General features: G+C 35.0%; 1 long non-coding RNA gene across 1 annotated transcript; it reads right to left on the minus strand.

Annotated features, from left to right (window-relative positions):
* Positions 1-211: 211 nt before the first annotated feature.
* LOC113091667 (uncharacterized) lies at positions 212-5,344 on the minus strand. The gene is made up of 4 exons (XR_003287421.1): positions 5,164-5,344; positions 2,195-2,289; positions 1,486-1,578; positions 212-1,391 (listed from the first exon to the last, which is right to left on the minus strand). It is a non-coding gene; the product is annotated as an uncharacterized LOC113091667 (long non-coding RNA).
* Between the last annotated feature and the right edge of the window lie 15,758 nt (positions 5,345-21,102).

A 21,102-nucleotide genomic window follows, 5' to 3' on the forward strand; every position in this document is an offset into this window, starting at 1 on the left:
CTCAAGAACAGATGCAACTTTATTAATATTTTCATTTATTTCATATTACATGTACAAATACATTAACATTTACCAGATGCTTTGATCAAAAGTGGATAATTCGGGATTATTTGTAGTCTTTTGAAAATTAACCATGATTTCACCACAGCTTTTGCAGTAAAACCATAGAAAAAACTAAATCAACCATAGTTTTACTACAATCACCATGATTTTACTACAGCTTTTGCAGTAAAACCATAGTAAAAACAAAAATAACGATTACTACAGTACTTGCATGGTTAAATGTTGTATGAGTATACACTCAAAAAAATGATATGTTGGATTTAATTAAGTTTATTATGTCAACAGGTTCCACGTAACTATGTGCTGTTGAGTTTAAGTAACATTATCTATTTCAGTAAACTTAAGTTTTTTATATAAAGGTAATGTAATTTTGTTTAGTTGAATCAGATTAACAATCTTGTTTTTATTTTAAACTATTAACTCAATTAAGTTCAACTGAATTATATATATTTTTTACATTCAACCAAAATAAAAATGTTTTTTTTCTGGTTTGAATTACTTTATTCAGTCAGTGCATTTTGTACAACATCTGTACAATGTGAACAATATCTCATTGTTTTCTCCTATTATTGCAACTGAAATATACTTCTACACCTTTTTAACAAGAATTATGTGCAAAATTCAGTAAACACTGTCTCAATGTTTTCCTACTATTTTAAGTAAATCAAATACACTGTAAATGCACTTAATGCATTCAAGAACATACCTTTCACAAATTATTTGGTCAAAATCTGTATCTTTAAAACTGCTTTCCGTTTTCTTATTAAAAGCACATACAAAAAAACAACAACAAAAAAAGCATTGCTATAAATGAAATGAAGTGGGTGAAAAGTCTCTCTTGCAGTCTGTGCCTCCATTAAATTGGGATAAAAAATAAAGCACTTATTTAAAATGAGATCAATACTGAAAAGTGTAACATGGTCAGTCTTGGAACCAATGTACTGTAACAAGCCAACAGTGTAACATCGAGGAAACATAAGTACCACCTCTTGAACCTTACCTCAAGTTAGTACTTACAAAAGAAGTTTATTTTTTAGGACATGGACCTTGTTTGACAGCTTGTTGGCATCTAGCTCCATAAAAAGCTTTTAAAATGTTTCAAATGTGTATCTCAAGTCTTGCGGGTAGGCCAAGTTTAATGCATAAATTAGACCAAGCATCATAGAACACGCATTGGCAACATTGTTCAGGTTTTCAAGTATTTTGATGCCTTCAACGATGATGCCAACATCTTGGTAAGGGTCTGTGGCATGTGCCCCTTCAGGTTTGATGACATAGATTCCTAGGGTGGTGTTGCACATTGAGGTTTGGGCTTCATGTTCAACGTCCTAGAAAGAAAATGTAATACAAAAATATGTAATTACCTAAAATTCAGGTGAAAGGAGGAATTAGTATTAGAGATGTTTAACAGGCTTAAATTACCATGTACTCCTTCACAAGGTTTGAGAGGTCTTCATTCACATAAACAACAAGGGCTTTTAGGATGCATTCACGTCTTTTTTTGATGGGGACATCCTGAAAAGTGTGACCAAGAAGCCATTATTAGCAGTTTGCTTATTCACAATTGCAATATCTGTTCTAATAGTTGTTCTAATTGTAGATGCATAAATCCCAACACTGACGCTGCTGGAAAATATGGAAAAGCTTTTTTTTTTTTTTGATTCAGATTTCAGATTCAATACTCTCTAAAACACCTTCTTCAGAAGGATCAGTTTCTTCGTTCAAAAGACTGTCTTCAGATACCCCACTTTCCTCTTGTGTTTTCACTATTCCTTCTTTAAAATCTGACATCGAACTCTGACAGTGTTTTCGGCTTTTATGTGATTTGAATGTGCCATACACGTTGGTTTTAAATGAGCAATCCTTAAACATACAACTTACTGTCTCATGACTGCGCAAGTGATTATTAATATGAAGAAAGTAATAATTTACTGAAGGAATGTCAGTGGCAGCACAAACATGGCAATTTATCATTGTAGTTTCACTAATATTTTGCCTATGAGGTTGCTTCTCACTGCCATGGGATCTGCATAAGTGGGACCGCAGTGCATTCCATGTTTTAAAAGTGCATGGACAGTGAGTATATACACATGGATATGCTTGTCTGCTGCCATGGTGTCTATGTACTAACCTGAAGTGTTTTAAAAGCTTTGATCTGGATGTGTGAAACGAGCCACTATCTTTGCACAGCCACTTGAGGGACTCTGGAGGCATAACACCAAAACTCTGTGAAAGGAAAAAGATATCAGTCACCAATTTTTTTTTTTTTAATGATTTTACATTTTTAGAAAATAAAAGATGTAAAACTGCCAACTACTGTAAATGTTTTGGATGACCTAATCAACAAGCTTACACAGCTAAATGCCATCTTATTTAAGATGCATTAGATTCGTTTATTTCTGTTTTTTTATCTTCATTTGACATCAAATAGAAATGCCACAGACCATTATTTAAAGCAATTATTGTAGATTAGTACTAAGCCAAAGGACAAAATTACTTCATTTGCACACTACTATCTATTTACACAAATGGGGAGAATGCTACTAATTAGCAATTGAAAAAAAAAGTCATTTGTCTTTTTATGGGATAATTTATATTATTTCAAAGTGCAAGAAAGTGGAAAATATTACATAGGAACAAAAACGGAATGCAAAGTGACTAATAATTATGTGAAAACAATGTCAATTAAAGCTGCAAGCAGCGATGAACGGGCCCTCGCACACGGGCTCAACGGCAGCGAGTGGCTTTAGTAAATAGGTGAACGGTGAGAAACATGCATTTAAACTCATAGACTGACCACAAAAAAATACATGAATCTAAAAAAAATTCTAGGAGTAGTTTGTCGCAGCATAAAACATGTAACTTCCTGTTGCCAGCAGGTGGCGCTATGAGTATAACTGAATATGGGCATGTAGATCTGTTAAGGGCAGAAGTCTTATCTAACATGTGAAGTTTGGGGCCGATTGGACATTGTATGTCTGAGTTAAAGCAACTTCCTTGGCAAAAATGGCAAAAACAACGCCAATTTTGCCAAGAAAATTCTAAATAACCGACTTCCTGATGGGATTCGGATTTCGTACCAGGAGACTTTTTTGTAGGTATTGGTGTGTTACATGTGTGTACCGATTTTTGTACATGTACGTGAAAAATAGCTCGAGGCGCACTCCATTGAATGTGTATATGCACTCCGTTGAAAGTTTATAGGTGGCGCTATCGAGCCATTTTGCCACACCCAATGGAATATTGGCCTTCAGATGTGTTCAGGCCAGGACTCTTATCACACATGTGAAGTTTGGGGAAGATCGGACACTTTATGCCTGAGTTATAACATCTTTTATTCCCATGACGAGACATCGAACTTCGTCACGGCGCCATGGACATGCCTTTTAACAAAAACTCAAGATCTTCACAACTAAACATCACATAGGTCTTTAGATTAGACTGACCACAAAAAATACATTGATGTAATAAAATTTCTAGGAGTAGTTCGTCGCAGTGTAAAATATGTCACTTCCTGTTGCCAATAGGTGGTGCTATGACTATAAATGAATATGGGCATGTAGATCTGTTCAAGTCAAGATTCTCATCCAACATGTGAAGTTTGGGGCAGATTGGACATTATATGTCTGAGTTACAGCAACTTTCTTTTTCATGGCGAAACATCGAAATTTGTGAGGCCGCCATGGACACGCCCTTTAACGAAACCTCAAGTCCTTCGCAATTTAACATCGCAAATGGCTTTAGATTACACTGACCAAGTTTGGTGTTGATCTGAATAAATCTCTAGGAGGAGTTCGTTAAAGTACAACCCCTGAAAATGGCAAAAACAACACCAAATTTGAAGGGAAAATTCAAAATAACCGACTTCCTGTTGGGATCCGGATTTCGTACCAAGAGACTTTTTTGTAGGTATTGGTGTGTTACATGTGTGTACCAATTTTTGTACATGTACGTGAAACATAACTCGAGGCGCACTCCGTTGAAAGTGTATAGGTGGCGCTATAGAGCCATTCTGCCACACCTGGTGGAATATTGGCCTGTAGATCTGTTCAGGCCAGGCCTCTTATCACATATGTGAAGTTTGGGGAAGATCGGACATTTTTTGCCTGAGTTATAACATCTTTAATTCCCATGGCGAGACATCGAAATTCGTCGCGGCACCATGAACAAGCCTTTTAATGAAAACTCAAGATCTTCACAACTGAACATCGCACAGGCCTTTAGATTAGACTGACCACAAAAAAGACATTGATGTCATAAAATTTCTAGGAGTAGTTCGTCGCAGCGTAAAATATGTCACTTCCTGTTGCCAATAGGTGGCGCTATGACTATAACTGAATATGGGCATGTCAATCTGTTCAGGTTGGGAGTCTCATCAAACATATGAAGTTTGGGGCAGATTGGACATTGTATGTGTGAGTTATAGCAACTTCATTTTTCATGGCGAATCATCGAAATTCGCCAGGCCGCCACGGACACGCCCTTCAACGAAAACTCAAGATCTTCGCAATTTAACATCGCAAAGGCCTTTAGATTAGGCATACCAAATTTGGTGTTGATTTGAAGAAATCTCTAGGAGGAGTTCGTTAAAATACAACACATGGAAATGACCAAAATTACACAAAATATGCTCATAATATTAAAAATAACCGACTTCCTGTTGGGTTTAGAATTTCGCTCCAAGAGTCTTTTTTGTAGGTATTGGTGTGTTACATATGTGTGCCAATTTTCGTGCATGTACGTGAAACATAGCTGGAAGGCTGTTGATTTTCTTGGCATAGGTGGCGCTGTCGAGCCATTTTGCCACACCCTCTTCTGAATCCTATATCAGACGAAAATTTTCACCAGGTTTGACGCGTGTGCAAAGTTTCATGACTTTTTGAGCATGTTAAAGCCCTCAAAAATGCGATTCATTCGGGAGAAGAAGAAGAAGAAGAAGAAGAATAATAATAAAAAACAAAGCAGATACAAGAGGGTCCTCGCACCTCGGTGCTCGGGCCCTAATTACACGTGAAATACATCTAGATTTTATGTAATCTGTAATTCGCAATTCTAATCTTTGAAAATCTCAGTATAAAGTTAGTAAACTAAGTATCTTACCTGTGTCTCCGCATGAACACAAAACGAACTGCACAAAATGGCGTCAATCAGAAGAGAAGATTGAACCATGTGCGTTCTATCTGCGCATGTGCAGATATAGCTCCACCTGCTGATCAACATGCGGTACTGCAGAAGCAACACAACTTTATTTCATTCATTTAACGTAAGTGAATTGTGTAAATTAGAAAATTACTTTTTTTTATTTTGTCAAAAGAAATGTTTTAATTTTAAAACACAAACTTAAGTGTATTAAATAATTCAAATTTATTTACATTCTCTGAACCAACAACAGCCGTGTTTCATTTTTTTGAGTGTAGCACCTTTTAACAATACTTATTTCAAAGTAGGTTTACAGGAAATGCATGTTTCAAGGTTACAGTTTAAAAAGCCAGAGATGACTGAGACTCACTGGGAAGACCATCTAGTTCATAATAAAAAGTCATGTGTTCAGTGCTGTCAGCATCGCATGCTAACTTTATGCCAAGAACTTTTTAAAAAGAGTTACATAAACACAAAATAAAACCAGGCAAACAATAATTAAGCAATTAAAATGTTTTAAATTGCATGATAAAAGTTCAAAAATATTTTCTGATAAAATCTTACTAAACAAGTCTCTAGTTTTGTATTCAGTTAACATTAACATTATCTTTCAACATTTTTAAAGGGTAAGTAAAAAAAATTCAATCCATTTTGTATTGTTATATTGTTGGTAACATTTGTAAAAGAACAATGTTTATTCTTTCTCCAAGATACCGTTTATTTGCTGGCAAAACAGATGCAAAACAGCATGTTTTCATTTAGATGCTGCATTGTGTCATTTCGTCAAAACTCGTCATTTCATTTTGCATCATCCTGCAGAGTGCTGCTTACAAATAAAAGGGGACATGTAGGTCCGCATAACTCAGAGAGTAAATATTGTTCATTTACAGATTTACAGAGACATTGCAATAAATCAGACTGAAAATCATCAAATTTACCCTTATAGGCAAAATAAGGATAATATTTGTTTTGTGTGTCAAATGTTTTGTGTGTTCATGCACAGTTGTCGCCATCTATAGTCTTTGTGAGCGTTGGTGTCATCTGAAATCTTCACCATTAAGTTTGGATTCGGTCTGGAGCTAGTGTAATCTCTAGAAACCTTGGGATTGACATCCTGAGATAGAAACAGGAAATAAAAAGAAAAGAAAGTTTAGCATAGCTGCTGCTGTTCATATTATTTTAGACAAAATATTATTTATTGAATCACATATAACTGGAGTGCATGGTTATTAGGGGCCCTATCTTGCACCCAGCGCAATTGACTTTGTACACCGACGCATGTGTCATTCCTATTTTGCACCTGCGCAAAGCGCGCTTTTCCCTCCACAGAAGCACGTCGCTAAACTAGTGAATGAACTTGCGCTCCCTGGGCGGTTCAGCGCAAAAAAGGAGGCGTGTTCCGGCGCAAACAATCCCTGGTGCTATTTTGCTGTTCCATTAAACAATTGCGCCACTGACCAGAAAAAACCTAGTCTAAAGTCAGTGGCGCGTTGTTCATTATGCTATTTTAAGGGCGCATGCTTGACCATAATGTATAGCGTGCACAACGCGCATACACTTTGCTCATGTAATCTACACAGATGCAACAGTTATTTTTGCAAATCATAAATTGTTACACTAAAAAAATATTAACACATGAGATGACGGAAATCATTGTGGTGTGCCACGAAGATGTGAAAAAATAGGCATAAATCTAGCTTACAAATTATTCAGGCTAATTGTAGTAATTAAGGATCAGACCTGTTTGAGGTCATATATGTATATAAGGACATCTGACAAATTGGTTTGTCCGTCAAGAACCAGGGAAAAAAAATCGATGAAACAATTGTGGCTATTTCCTCCCACGCCTGTTTATCCGACGCTATTTTGGGTGGGTTTCTCCCATCCCCATACAACACAACTTCTCTGTCTTTCACTGCTCTTACAAGAACATCAGTCTCCTCGGCTGTGAACCGCTCCTGGCGTGGGCCTGGTAAATACGCCATAATAATAGCAATCCATAATGGAACTTGCGCACCTGCTTTTAAAGGGAATGTTGGATGACGCTCTGATTGGTTTATTTCACGTTACGCCCAAACCACACCTATGAATAATGAAGCCACTTCAGACCAACCCATTTTAGATTTGCGCCGGGCGCAAGAGCCATTTATCCCGCCGGGAAAATAGCAACAGCGCCGAGACACAAACTTACTTGCGCTTTGCGCTTTGACACTTGCGTTTCAGATCGTTAAAATAGGGCCCTAGATGTGTTGTGTGAATACTTAACTATGTATTTTAATCTAATTTAAACAAAAAAAAAAAAAGTGTGTCCGAGCCCCAAATATTATTTGGAAGGCTATTTCAAAGTAAAATACCAATAGGTTTTGCTTCCTTTAGTGGACTTTGATAAATTCTTGGTATTAGAATTTAGTGACCTCACTACAGGCCATGCACCATAGATGCTGCTGCCTCAATTTGAGCTTATTTTGCTATATATATATATGATTTAATCACAAGTAGGTTTAATAGCGCACATCCACTTCCAATTCACCGATCAATAAACAAAAATCGACACACTGCCACTAATGCTCTCAAAAATCAGTTTATTGATGAAGTGTTTCATGTGATCCCTGTAATTGTAATATTTGTGGAACAGGCATCTCTTTAGAATGGAATACACATTTCAGTAGGTGAAACATTATATTTGTAATTTATACTACCGCTAAAAGTTTGGGGTCAGTACAATTTTTTTTACGTCTTTGAGAAAAGTCTCTTCTGCTCACCAAGGCTGAAAAGCATCAATTTTATTACAATTTAACAACAGTTTTCTACGTGAATATATTGTGAAATGTAATTTATTTCTGTGATCTAAGCTAATTTTTATTACTCCAGTCTTCAGTGTCTCATGATCCTTCAGAAATCATTCTGATTTGCTGATCAATAAACATTTTCAATTATTATCACTGTCTTATCAATTATCAAAAGTTAAAACAGACATTTCTGATTCAAACACTGTACTGTTTTAAAACTTTATTCATCAAAGAATCCTGAAAAAGTGAAGGAACACAGCGGTTTTCAACACTGATAATAGTCAGAAATGTTTCTTCAGAAGCAAATCAGAATATAAGAATGATTTCTGAAGATCACGTGACACTGAAGACTGGAGTAATGATGCTGAAAATACAGCGGAGCATCACAGGAATAAATTACTTCTCTAAATATATTCAAATAGAAAACAATTATTTTAAATTGTAGTGAATTGTATTCATTTCATAAATTAAACTGTGGTTGCCATAAAAGACTTTCAAAAACATAAAAAAACATACCTTCCCAAACAGTTGAAACAGTTGTGTATGTTCAAGATTGTACTTACTAGTCCTGCAGTTTAATATCATCTTGGAGATGTTGTCTGACAGCAGCGGTGGGCCGTCAGGGGCAGCAGGGCCTTCTCTGCTGGCCCTATAAAAAACAAAATTGTGCGAAAAGTGCTTTTACAGACTATTTAGTTATCATTTACATTTGTGTAATGTTCACAAATTGCTTGTGATTAGTTTAGTTGAGGTTGACCTGGAATATCCTACATTAAAAAAGTCTATGGCCAGCACTACAGATTGTGCTACCCCTTTGTTGAAAGAAGTCACATCTGATTTGTTACGAGCATTAGTGACAGAATCATCAGCCAATCAAATTTTGACATTCAATGACAGCACACCCTCTGGGTCTAGAGACGTGCCCAGTGTTACCCCCAGTGTTAGACTGCCCTTTTAGGTGGCTACTGGTGATACATTGAGGTCTAATGAAGCGAAATGATCGGTATGTAGGAGGAAATGAACACTACTTACAACAGTATTACCTTTAATCCATAGCCTGGGCAACCAGCTGTCAGCACCCTCACAACTGTCGCATGACAACAGATGCACGGGCGAGATACTAGAGCTGATGACACTGTTTGCCAGCGCAGCATTGTGATGTCTATCAGCCATCGGCGATGGATGATGGCATCGTCAATCAGGCCAACCCTTACCAGGATGACATAATTAAACAATTGTACACAACTTTGAATAAAGTTTTTATATTTTATTAGCTAAACAAATGCACAGCTTCCACCAAGAAAAAAAATAGTTCAAGCAAGAGTACAGCACCAACTGCTGTTACCCGGATGAGCCTGTGTTATTACATTTTACAGGTTTTTATCCAGGGATAACATGCATCGGAATGTCGCAACTGACCAATCAGAATCAAGTACCCACAGAGCCATGTAATAAAAGTAATTAGCTAATGATAAACTAATCATTTACAAAACATGACTATGTGTTCATAGATGATTAATAAGGGATGTTAATATTTTTATCTATGTTCTGTAGATTAAGTTATAAATAACTTACAAAGCTTTCTGCACCCACAATCTAAAGTGTAAACTACTCATCAGTTGTAAATGTAAACTTTCCGGTTACAGGTTGGTTGATTTTGTGTGTGTGTGCTGGTGTGTGTAGATATATGTGTGTGTGTGTGTGTGTGTGCGTGTGTGTGTGTGTGTATGCATGTATGCATGTATGTATGTATGTATGTATATATACACACACATATACACGCACACACAACTGGAAACCACAAAGTTTGTAAAACATTTACAACTGATGAGTAGTTTACACTTTAGATTGGGGGGTGCAGAAAGCTTTGTAAATGATTTATAATGTTTATTGAGATAATAGTACAATGTTGACATTTCAATGATTTATAAGTGATTCATAATATATTAACTAGTAACTATTAACAATTAAGGATCTGTTTGATTTTTTTCGTGATGTTATTTTTTTAAAGATTGCTTATGAAAGATGTTTAAATCATAGCATATTACTTAATCATTAGAGAATGTATATTCATGTCACTTGTAAATTATTTATAACTTCTACAGAACATAGATAAAAATATTAACATCATTTATTTCTATGAACGCATAGTCATGTTTTGTAAATAATTAGTTAATCATAATCTAATTACTTGTAAATGACCTTTAAATTAATTTACAAAAAGTACACAAATTATTAGTATATCACTTATTAAGCGCTTATGAATGTTTTGTAAATTATTAGTTCATCATTAACTAATCACTTAAAAAGTAACTTACAACTGAACTTTATTATAAAGTGTTACCAAAAAGTCACCCACATCTTGGAAGACCTGAAGGAAAGTAAATTAACAGCAAATTTTCATTAACCCCAGGGTACTCACTGTCTGACAGCAGGTTCACTCAGACTCTGATCATCATCACTGAAGAGTCCAGGAACAAAACAAGCAATATGACACAGAGACAACAATACTGAGTCTGCAGTTCCAGGTTCATTAGAAGGAAACAAGCTAGAGTAGAGGTGAAATGCAGATAAAAGAAAGAATAATATATAACAATTATAATAACATATGTAATATACATATTCTACTACTAATAATATAATCTTAAAATAACACAATCTATATTTTTAGATTTAGGTTGAGTTTGACTTACGTTTTGATGTCAGGGACTTCTTAAAATTGGTGAAATGTATTTTGAAAAAGGCATATTAATGTATTTCATGGGCTTTTTCAGTTCACCTGTATTTACAAGTCAGTATCTCCCTTCAGAAATGTTGAAATCTTGGAGCTTCACTTCTGTTCTGTAGTTTCTTTCTGTCCTCCTGAAATCACAGAACAATTTGTATTAATATCTGTTTATCATGAAATATCAAAACTCATGTGAACTTGATTTCAGCCGATTACACTCTCACTGTAAGTGATGTCATCAATTCAGCAAAACATTCACAGAGCCATCAAAATATCTCATACACACACAAAGATTTGATTTAAAGCCCAGAGTTTCATCAACAAGAGCTCAATCTATAGAGTTAGCTAACAGACTTTTTCGAAGACACTAAACCGTTTCTATAAAATAAATTTAATTAAAATGTGTCAGGAACATTTGTATGTAATATTTGTGTGATTTTAGCGACTAAACTTACCTAAAACAGTGTAAACTGCAGCGAGAGACGGAGATTACTGCTTGCCAGTAACGGTTTTTGTGTTGACGCCCCGTTTCCATGGCAACTCTGCTCCCCGCTCACGCAGGACTCAACGCACACACAGCATTTACACAAACAAACATCTAGAGTTAAAGGCCGTGCTGCAAGGTTAATTTTTTTACGAATATGTGCAATTTGCTTGTTGGTAATAAACATTTAAACTGTTATCCATTGTATTTTATGTTGTTGGGTATCACAAAACGGAATATAATACGAAAAAGTAGGTACTATCTTACAGCGGTCTCCTTTCCCCCACAATGCATTGCATCACGTCACGTTGGGGAGAGAATTTACCAAAGCCGCCTTGAGAGCATTGAGAGTGACTAGAGAGACGAGAGTATTCAGATAGCGCAGAACGCAGATTATAGATAAATAGATAAATACATATATATAGATAGATAGATAGACTAGATACAGTATATAGATAGACAGACAGACAGATATATAGAAAGATAGCGACCCAAACGCACTCACTTCCCTACAGCACAAGCTTTCTAACGCAGTTTCCATGGGACGGCACCCACACAAGCTCCTGTCAAACACAGCGACAGACACACGGCTACGTTTGCAACAACATTTTCACCGGAGGACGAGATAGACGCTTAGAAATGTCCATATAGCTAGCATGATGCCTTTTATTTCTAGATGACAAAGACAAAATTTACCAGTTCTACGACACTATGACAAAGGTTACCGGTACTTCTCTGAACTAACGTCATGATCACTGCCACTAGATATAAAGAAAACATTGATTTTTCACTCTGTGCTATTCAATGACAGTAATAAATAAATAAAATTATATATATATGTGTGTGTGTGTGTGTGTGTGTGTGTGTGTGTGTGTGTGTGTGTGTGTGTGTGTGTGTGTGTGTGTGTGTGTGTGCGTGTCGTTTTTGCACACTGCTGCTCGTAAACTAGCTCCAGTGCTCATTGCTGCGATGCTAAATGATAGCAACTCACCAGGACACTTCACCAACTCATTCTCCTCAAACTATGCATAGGCTTTGACGGACATCAGTTCTTGGCAATTCCTCATTTGCCCTCTCACGGCTGGCTCGATCGAAATTACACAGTTGAGGGCCATCATACATGTTGGCTCTCGCCACCTCTTCCTCATCCCAGTCAGTAGCTATAGTTCTGATGCTGCGTTCCAGGCAGGTTTTTGAGCTCGTAATCACTATTTCATATCACTACTAACGACTTTGTACCTTTCCAGGCAAGTTACGCCAAACTTTCTGAGCGCAAGGAATTGTAACTAGATTAGATTATTTATTTTATTGCAACGTTGCATTGACCTAAAATCGTTTTTTCAACGTGTAGTACTTGCATAAACACTGCATCCGCAGGCAGTATTATTCGTAGGGGCTGTCATCGTTGTTTCGTGTGCTGTGTGACCTCGGAACTCGGAGTACATCGATCTAGTACGAGACACAAGTTCACAGGTGGGAAGTCACGGGTTTGATTGTCGTTCCAGTGCACTTTCACTGGTTTAAGGTTGGAATACTTGGTAACACTTTATTTTGATGGTCCCCCTATAGATAGTCTATTGATTGTCTGCTGACTATAACTTACTTCACAAGTACTTATCTACTTACTCTCATCAGGGTAGTATCTGTAGATTGTCTATTTAATGTTTGTAGCAATCATTACACGGTATGTAACATGTAAACTGTTATTAAACATTCTGTCAGTTAAGTGTTACCAATGTGTTATCAATTTAGTTTGTAGATGTTCAACAGCGTATTTGTAGACATGCAACTAATCCTCAACAGGTTCTCAATAGTACTTTAAATAGTCGGCATGTAGATATTAACCAATGTATCAACAGACTTTCAGTTAACATGCAGTTGTCTATAAGTAGCAACACAACATCATTTCAAATGAACCTCAAGTATAAATCTGGTTATTTGTACTTGGTTATTTGTACTGGTTATTTGGCAAGGATTTTCAAAAGTACTCTACTAACTGTTTGTTGCATATAAATTACCTTTCAGTAAACTGTCATTTTACTTTGAGGTAAATTCATATATTCATCTGTTGCCACATTTGGCCCATCAAAATGAAGTGAAAATCTAAGAAATGCTGTTGAATGACTCTTACAGGCCAGCATCACAGGTTAAAGTCAGTTGATTTTCAGCAGACAGTCAATAGATAGTAAGTACCGACACTGATGAGTATTTGGTTTAAGATTAAGAAAATAACAGTACCACAGTAAAATTACATATCTGCCAAATGGGAAATAAATACCAGAGTCATTAGTTTGTTCATTAAACTGCTTTTAATGAAATGCTGTAAATTAAAAAAACATGACATATTTGTATTAACAAGTTAACATAAAACCTTTTTAGGGTTATAAACATGAATTTAAGCAACAACAAAAAAAGAAATAAAAACATTTAGTTTTTCATTTAGTCATTTCAGTGATAGAACTGACTGATATCATGCAAAAGCCTTCCGAGAATTCCCTGTCTGTGTCTCCTGCCTAACCAATAAGTCCGTTCTATATATATTAGATGTTTTTTGAGAGCCTTCTCTGACCGGTTTGCACGCAACCTCCACACTTCCCTTTTGAAGTTTGCCCATGCCCTTTCAATGTTTTGTGTGTGTACCCCTGTCAATGGATTGACAAAATTAATGCTATGGTTCACTGTGTGGTGTTGGTATCCTCTCTCTGAAAGTGTTGAGTATGCACGCCACTCATCACTATGAATGATGCTGCCTCTTTTCACATGCTTCTCTATTATTGGTAAAAGAAAACCGCAACACTGGTTTTCGGGAAGGCAAAATCTCAACCATTCCGAATACCCAGCTTTTCCTTCTCCATGCACCTCCATAACGCCCTCTGGCATACTGAAAAAAGAATTAAAGAAGTTAATGTCAGACACTCCTGTTTTCTAAAAGTCAAAAGCACTAGCTTTAAAATAACTATTTTCAGGTCAGCTGATAGGCCTACTACTAATCCAAAATGCAGTTTACAGTATTTTACATTTAACGCTTTAGATTACAGCCCAGAAAGTACTACGTAAGATACTGTAAATTACATTTTGGGTTAGTAGTAGGCCTATCAGCTGGCCTGAAAATGTATAGTTTAATTACTATCTGTAATAATAGTGTACCTATAAAGTACATACATCTAAGTATAAGGAAACAATATGTAAAGTTTGGGAATAAAGGGGTAACAACATGGAGAATTTAAAAAATATTATACTGTAATTATTATAGAACTAAGGGGTACTTTTTCTACTATTACATTTGGGAGCAATTTAGCGAGAACATAAAATGCATACTTTTTATAAATAATATAAATGATAAAGGCTATTTAAAAATTACAGGGTACATGTCTGTGCATTTATACTTTTTTGTTGTTGTTTTTGTTGTTGATAAAAAGCGCAGATGTAAAAGTGCAAAAGTGCAGATGTTTTAGATTTGGCTTACATGTTTCAAGGGAAGTAAAACTAAAACTATTGCATTTTTTTTTTTAAATACTGGGGAAATACTCTTGTTCCATGTAGTTACAGGGTAAGTGGTGCTTGTTAACCTCTTGTTCCATGTACAGTAATTACAGACTAAGTACAATAAAAATACATACACAGTCTAATATCATAGATTCAGAAACCTTTGTTTGAAAAACAACATTTCAAAACATTTGCAACACTTCTTAATTCATATAGAACATTTTTTTAAATAACATTTTTATTTCAAATACAGAGAGAAGCATGTTTTATTTTTCTTGCTTGGCCTTGATTGGGTTTATTTTTCTTGCTTGGCCTCTTCCTCCTCTTGTTCCTCTTCCCCCTTTCCACTAATGAATTTTAAGAAGGAATTCCATGTATTTTGCTATTCTGTATTAAATATTAAAAGAAAATGCAGTACACCCAGAAATGTTTTACATAATATACTTTTCGCTTCCTACAAACTGTCACCAGTGTGTGCATGAGAGTCTAGTTCAAGTTTGACGGAAATGTAAGCACGTTGTGAAACACATTGTGAAGCTTGAGAAACTCACACTAAAACTGGCGTCTCTTTCCTCCTGTCTTGTTTGTTTCTCATTGTTATTATCTGTTATTGTTTGTATTTTGTTGTGAGCAATATAAAAATAAAAAAACAACTGATGGCATCCGACTTCCGACGAGCTTGCATTATATGTATTCCCAGAGATAATAATTTTTTCTAAAAACCTTTATTTGTGTTAATCTGAAGAAGGAAAGTCGTATACATCTCGGATGGCATGAGGGTAAAATATGAGTAAATTGTGGGGATGTATTTCTGGGTGTACTGCATTTTAAATGAATAAGAAGTGTTGTGAATCTGTTTTGAATTAAGTTGTTTTTCAAATAAAGGTTTCCCAGTCAGTGATATTAGATTGTGTATGTATTTTTATTGTTCTTGCCCTGTAACTTCATGGAAAAAGAGGGTAACAAGCACCACTTTAATTTAAAGTCCACAATGTCACACTCACCCTGTAACTACATGGAACAAGAGTATTTCCCCAGTATTTAAAACTAAATTGTAATACTTTTGCTAGAAAAAAAAAATAACAATTGCACAGATATGTACCCTGTAATTTTTTAATGTATTGGTACACTTTTATTACAAAAAGATACGCAGTGTATGTTCTTGATAAATTTCTCCCAAACATGGGGTTGTTGTATCATAATAGTAGAGTAAGTACCCCTTAGTTCTAAAATACTTAACAGTATAATTAATTCTCGTGGTTATGACCACTTTATTACATTTTGTTCCCTTATACTTACATGTAAGTACTTATAGGTACGCTATAATTACCAAAAGTTAAACTAAATTTGTTTGAATTAAACAGTACTTTACAGACTTACGTGTAACCGAACAATGTAACAATATTGTGTCTTGTTATTACACTTATTGTTTTTTTTACACTGTAAAAAAAAATCATAATTTTACAGAAAATAACTGATTTTTTTGATGATAATTTTCTTTCATTTTAAATTCAGCTCTTATTTTAGGTATTGTGACATTAATGACAAATTCCAGTAATTCACATTTTTTAAATAATAATTTAAATAAACCGAAAAGACACTTATTTTACAAGTATTTCCTGAATTATTATGATCAAATACCTTCATTGCAAAAAAAAAAAAAAAAATCATAAAAACAGGGTCAAATGACTGGCAGCTGCCAAACAAAAACCATAAAATTAAAGTAACGTATGCTAATTTAAATAAAGTGCAAAAAACTTTAACAGAAATTTGATGTCACCATGATTGAGATCAGTGTTTGCCTCAGCTAGGCTCATGACCCTTGAGTTTTAAACATCTATTTTCACTGCTGTTTAAACTGTGTTTTTGAATCACATTTGTTATGGTAATAAATGCAGGTGAAAATCTCATCAGATGTTAGTCACTTATTTTAGATGTTATAATTATCATGTGGTGATCTGATTCACTGATATAAGTTTAAGTCAAATCTCTGAATATATTAGCTGAGGTTACATAATATATAGAGAGACTTTTAGTTTTATACAAAGTGTATGATCCATGTCATAACTTTTCACATGACCCTCAGTATTATAACAATTTGATATTCAGAAATTATATGACCCTTGTAATATTGTGGCATCAGTATTATAACAATCTGATATTCTTAAATTATATATATATATATATATTAGGGGTGTAACGATACGCGTATTCGTATTGAACCGTTCGGTACGACGCTTTCGGTTCGGTACGCGGTACGCATTATGTATACCGAACGGTTCGTTGGAGTAATTAATTATATTTGAAAAAAAAAAAAAAAGAGAGAGAAAGAAATATAATGATATGCGTTCAACAAGGTAGCCCAATAACCCAAACAACGTAACAGGCAACGCCCCTGACACTCCCGAAGAAGAAAAAAACACCATCTTATATGTTTATGTTAGGCTACTCAGCAGGCGCTCGCTCACTCAGTACGCGATGAAGGCTCGTTGCAAAATAGCCAATGCGTTTAACAGACTAGAAATGAGAAGATCCTCCAATAACCAACAGGTCTGGTGTTTGGGTGCACTTTGGATTCCCTTTAAGCTATAATGGTGATGGCAAGAGAGTGGTGGATAAAAAAACAACGGTATGTCGCATCTGCAACATGACAGGGTACACCAGCGGGATTACAAAAAAAAAAAAAAAAAAAAAAACCAGCGGGAATATCTGGGATATATGCGTCAGTACTATCTGGGAAAAGACGAAAAAAAGGAGAAACATGCACGCAGCAAACTATCCCTGCAGCATTTAGACACTATAGCTTACAGGGAATCCAACCCAAACACCAGACCTGTTGGTTATTTTAGGATCTTATATTTCTGGTCTGTTAAATGCATTAGACATTTTGCAACGAGCCTTCAGCGCGTGCTGAGTGAGCGAGCGCCTTAGGGGCCGTTCACATATCTTGCCTAAAAACGCATGGAAAACGCTAAGCGCGTCTTTCTCCTCCTTTCCAAAGCGCTCGGGCAGAAGCGCTCATGAGGCGTCTGTCTTTGCTAAGCAACAATGACGTGCTCTCTCCATGAGACGCGGAAATTTCAGCGAAGGATAAATGGATTTGCAGCTCTAAAAATCGCTTGCAGTAGCTCTGCTACTAAATTTATTTCAAAATTGCAATCCATATACAACTATGATCAGCTGTTCCTTCATCTTGGCTGAGCTCTCAACGTTGTTACGGGAAAGGATGAAGCTGATTGGTTGGTTCTTGTCACATGACCCGCGGTGCGCTTGCGGCATTCTGAAAAGTTGAGATGTTTTTACATTTTGCTGTATCTAAAACGTATCGAACCGAACCGAACCGAACCGTGACATCAGTGTATCGTATCGAACCGAACCGTGAATTTTGTGAACCGTTACACCCCTAATATATATATTTATATAATTTCAGAATATCAAAATTATATATATATATATATATAATTTCAGAATATCAAATTGTTATAATACTGATGCCACAATATTACAAGGGTAATGTGAAAAGTTATGACATGAGATATATATATATATATATATATATATATATATATATATATATATATATATATATATATATATATATTATAGAGAAAATGCTTTGAGGTTTTTATTTTTAGGAGTATAGAGACATCAAGAATCAGGGTATGTATCTCATGAATCCTTTTTGTGACTTTTGTAGTTTGTATTGTGACTAGTTCAGAGTTTATCAGAATTTTTTTTCTCATTGTCACCATTGTTGCGATTTATATGCTGATTCTTGATGTCTGAGTGAGTCTATATGGTCCTGTCAAAACATTTTCTGTATGATGACTTCATAAACTTCATCTATCTGAGTATCACAGTACTGCAGGATTATCTGCACCAGTATTGGCATGCAAAATTAACAACTATTATTTAATGACTTAATCGGATCTTAGACTTCAGGTTGTATCAGTAAATCAGCCTTTACATGTTGACTATCATCACTGAAAGTGACCAACATCATCTGATCTGAGTTTATCTTGGATTCATTGCCAAAACAAATTAAATATGTATATATGTATATGTACAAACTTTATTATTTTCAATAAAACATCAATTCTGTTAATTCTCAATAAGAATGTTAGTATGAAATAAATAAAGTCTGGATTGTAATAAGTGAAGATGCTGATATCCTGAGATCTGGTGTTTAATGTTCTGTTGGGATGTAAAGTGTTTCTGTATCATCTGTTTTGTGTGTCACCATTGTGTTGAAGAGTAGAGCCTGAGCTTCAGTCCAGGATGAGCAGAGAAACACTGAGTTTAGTCTATGTGTTACTTTATTTAACAGACAGTAACTGTGTAGTTTCTGATACAGTGATGTATAGTCACAGTAAATCATGCATGTAGTTCACTGCAAGAGATTCACTTTTTATAGTGAATGTTTTTTTGTAAAAATTCAGGAAATATATGTGAAAAAACTGTTTCTGTTAAAAAGTTTCATGAATATTTTTGTAATGGTCTTTTGCACTTTAAATTAGGAAATTTGACATTAATTTTACAGTTTTTGTATGGCAGCATTGCTAACAGTCATTTGACAGTGATTGCTGACAGTCTTTTTTATTGAAATAATTTAGGAAAATAACAGTGTTTTTCTGTAAAACATTTAAGGAAAGTTTTTATAAAATGCTTAAATTAGGATATTTTACTTTATTTTTACGTTTTTTGTTTGGGAGCCGTAGCTGACTGTCATTGACCATTTTAATAAGATTTTATTTTTTACAGTGTAAACTTCCACATGTGAAGAGAATAAATGTTTTCTTTTTTAGGCCAAGGCTTACTTTTCGTCTGTGGCGAAACTTGCTTTCGTCAATGTGTACACATATATTAAGACCACCAACTTTTTGTCCTCTTTTTTTCCTGAGCTTCCGCATACTTCTCACACATACACTTCGCAATTTTATGGACATCTTGAACAGGGTCGCACTACTATTTGAGATGTTATCTAGCATCATATCCACCTGTCGCATATGGAGACCCTGTGAAAATCTAGACATAATGCAATGCAATATTATTGTAAAAGGACAGAATCAAAAATGTAATGTGCAGACCGTTATGGATGAAAAGGCACTAGAGATCACAGACAATAAACTTACCTGTGTATATACTTCATCCAACTAAAAAGGCTTGCATGGGAATGGGAAAAATGGACTTGGTCCTAATGCTTTTTCTGTGTCGTCCACATGACTTCTTGCACCGCCTGCAAATAAGAAGTATTCATCATATAAAAAACATTCTTAAACACGGTAGCATTTATTTATTTATTTTTTAAATAGTTTTAAGCCAGTTATTTTTTAATTTTTTGCTGTATTGTTTCAGTGGTAAATATCAGTTTTCATTTCCTAACATTAATTTTGTCATTAATTTAAATAATCATATTCATAAATTAATAATCCAGTGAAATTTGTGTATGCACAAGGAATCTGACAACAGCCGGTATGATCTGATCTCACCATCATTGAGTCCATCTGTGATTACATGAAGAAACAGAAAAAACTGAGACAGACTAAATCCAGAAGAACTGTGGGAACGTCTCAAAGACATTTTAAGAAACCTTACAAAAAATATATAATAAATATATGTATGTGTGTGATACCAAGATAATCTCATTTCATTTATTTTGACTTAAGTTTGAGAAGCCCTGTGCTCGATAACTACCTTGTCATTGTCACCATTATGTTCTGTTACTGTCATCATCATGGACTTTTAGTTTAAATGACCAATGAATGTGAATTCTGTATAAATTAACCAGAAACATTAACCCACCTTTTCTGGAATTGTCATATTGTTAAATTCTGGAACAATGTCTGTCAATTTGAATGTAGAAAAATAAAAGTTTTTTAATCTTCCCCTTAGGGGTGAATGGAGGTAATGCACACTCACTTCAATTTTCTAAAAAGTAGATTATACATGTCAAATATAAAATAACCAGTGAATGTCCATTTATTTAATGAATTTGAGTATCATTACTGAAGGTTAAAGGTCACCCATTTTTCCTGAATCCCACCGGCCCACTTTATCTAACACACCAGTGGGCCAGCAATATTTTAAAACTAACCAATTTTAATAAAAAAATGTATTTGCATTTTATTGGATGATTTCTGGTAGTTACGGACTATAAGAGGGTGACACTTTGTAAAAGTAGCAAAGAAAAAATATTAGCTAAAGTGTAATGCAGTATATAATTTGTACAGTATATAATTTTGTGCATTAATGCTTATGTGAACGGAAACTTGTTTTTTTTCCCGTTATTATCTTCAATATACACACATTTCTCAGCTGGCTTACGTGCCTGATATTTCCATAAATAAGTACATAATCAGATACTTACCAGATGTAACCATCTTTACAAGAAGAGGTCACTATTTTCATGCGTT

Source organism: Carassius auratus, unplaced genomic scaffold (assembly GCF_003368295.1).
Source record: "Carassius auratus strain Wakin unplaced genomic scaffold, ASM336829v1 scaf_tig00214260, whole genome shotgun sequence".
In the NCBI taxonomy this organism is placed as follows: domain Eukaryota; kingdom Metazoa; phylum Chordata; class Actinopteri; order Cypriniformes; family Cyprinidae; genus Carassius; species Carassius auratus.